This window comes from Oratosquilla oratoria, chromosome 42, assembly GCF_046742065.1.
Source record: "Oratosquilla oratoria isolate Oo_2021 chromosome 42, ASM4674206v1, whole genome shotgun sequence".
In the NCBI taxonomy this organism is placed as follows: Eukaryota; Metazoa; Arthropoda; class Malacostraca; order Stomatopoda; family Squillidae; genus Oratosquilla; species Oratosquilla oratoria.
Window position 1 is genome coordinate 43,311,905 of NC_134818.1, and position 2,500 is coordinate 43,314,404.

The 2,500-nt window shown below is 41.8% G+C and overlaps 1 protein-coding gene across 1 annotated transcript in view; it reads left to right on the forward strand.

Annotated features, from left to right (window-relative positions):
• The window catches only part of LOC143021665 (uncharacterized), a 22,466-nt gene that overhangs the window by 19,403 nt on the left and 563 nt on the right, over positions 1 to 2,500 (forward strand). The gene's annotated exons all lie outside the window — the stretch shown is intronic.

A 2,500-nucleotide genomic window follows, 5' to 3' on the forward strand; every position in this document is an offset into this window, starting at 1 on the left:
AGCATTGTTTCATGGATGAGATGTAGACTGTCATTCTCACTCCTAAGATCAGCCCTCCTATGCCTGAGAGGTACCAGGTCCCCACCGCCCAAATCAACACATATACAAAACCTAGATTTTGAGCAGACGGTGGTTGACAGTAGGATAAATGAACTTTTGTACTAGGCATTATTAAAAATAAATAAATAAATAAATGGATAAATAAAAGGGTCGTCGACCACAGTCATTGGCGGGAGAGGGGCCAATGAACTGTGTCTGTGGAAGACAGACCCTGCTGCTTCCACCACACAGTTCCACTAGGATGGAGGTCGTATATTAAAAAAAAAAAAAAAAAAAAAAAAAAAAAAAGTAGTAGTAGTAATAGTAGTAATAATAGTAGTAGTAGGAGTAGTAGTAGTAATAGTAGTAGTAGTAGTAGTAGTAGTAGTAGTTTTTTCCAGGATCTATAGACGATGAAAGTCGCGTGCGAAGTCGACGATCTTTGTGTTTTCCACTTGGATCTTTCTGGTCAGGAAGAAGTTGTGCTTCTCCAAAGATTGCCTGTTAGGGACACCAGCTTGTATGTCACGCGTTAGTTTTCTGGAGAGAGATGTCGTCGTCATTCCTATATATGACATAGGACGAAGCTTACAGTCCTCGTGCGGGCAGATGAATTCATAGACAACATTACTCCTCCGTAATGAGTTGTGGTTACGGGACAGGTTATTTAGGATGATGATATTGAACATTTTGATTTTCATATAATAGAACCGAAGCTCCAGTTTTTCTCCAGGGTTGGACGGTTGTACACCGCGTTCAACAATTTCTCTGAGCATTCTTTCGTTCGTTCGGTAAGCCGTACTCATGAAAGATCTGTAATTGAGAGTAATTGAGGGGCGTTTATTGGGAGGGACGGTGTCATGATTTAGATAGTTCTCCATTTTTTGTCGGATGACTTCTTGCACGTCCTTACTGGGGAATCCATTGTTAACCAGGACTTGCTGCAAGCGTTGAAACTCTTGATATAATAGAGGTCATGCGTGAATGCTCTGTTCACGTATGAACGTATGACGCTTTTCTTGTAGGTATTAAAACCACTAACCTCGTTCATGCCTTTAACGTATAGAGTGGTGGTAAATCTCTCTCTCTCTCTCTCTCTCTCTCTCTCTCTCTCTCTCTATATATATATATATATATATATATATATATATGTATATATATATATGTATATATATATGTATATATATATATATATATATATATATACGTGTACATATATATACATATATATGTATATATATACACATATATCTATATACATATATATATATATACATATATGTATATATATATATATATATATATATATATATAGATATAGAGGTGGGACTTCGTCAAGGATGCGTTATGTCGCCCTGGCTGTTCAACTTATACATGGATGGGGTGGTGCGAGAGTAAAATGCAAGAGTAGTGGGCAAGGGATTGGAGATGGTTAAAGAAAATGGAGAAAAGTGGGAGGTGAGCCAGCTGTTGTTTGCGGACGACACTGGGCTTGTGGCAGGATCGGAGGAGGGATTGAGGAAGTTGGTGGCAGAGTTTGGGAGAGTATGTGATAGAAGAAAGCTAAAGATAAATGTGGCTAAAAGTAAGGTGATGAGATGTACAAGGGGTGAAAGTGGCAGTAGACTGGAAGTGAGCATTAAGGGAGAGCGACTGGAGGAAGTGGATAGTTTTAGATACTTGGGTGCAAATGTGGCAGGGAAAGGGTGGAGTGAAAGTGGAGGTAGAATGTAGATTGAGAGAAGCGAGTAAGTGCCTTAGTGGATTAAAGAGTGTAATGAGGAATAGACATTTGGGAATGGATGCTAAGAGGAGACTGTATGAAGGAGTGATTGTGCCAACAGCACTGTATGGGGCAGAAACATGGAACATAAGAGAAGAAGAGAGAAGGAGTTTGAATGTGTTTGAGATGAGGTGTCTGAGAAGTATGATGGGGGTTACTAGGCTAGATAGAGTGAGAAATGAGGAGGTGAGGAGGAGAACAGGGGTGGAAAAGGAGCTGGGAGATAGGGTTGATGAAAGAATATTAGGATGGTTTGGACACATGGAAAGAATGAGTGAAGAAAGACTAGTAAAAGAGGTGTGGAAGGCAGATGTGGAGGGAGTGAACATGAGGGGACATCCTAGGATGAGGTGGATGGATGGGATGAATGGGGCTTTGGGGAAGAGGGGAATGTCTGTTGAGGAAGGACGGGAGAGGACAGAAGACAGGGGTGAATGGAGAATGGTTGTATATGGATGATGTTGTGATTGCATGAGGTGGAATGGGCGGGTGGATGGGGGGTGAGGTAGTATGTGTGAGCAAAATTTGACGCTGCCCGAAGGGATTTCTCCCCGTCCTCTCATTTTATGCAATGAGGGGACGGAGAGGGGGGGTCGCCGATTTAATGAAGTGGCCTTGCTGTGGATGTGCTGTGTCTTGCGACACTGCTTCTGACCCAGGGCAGTGGACAAGGTGCAG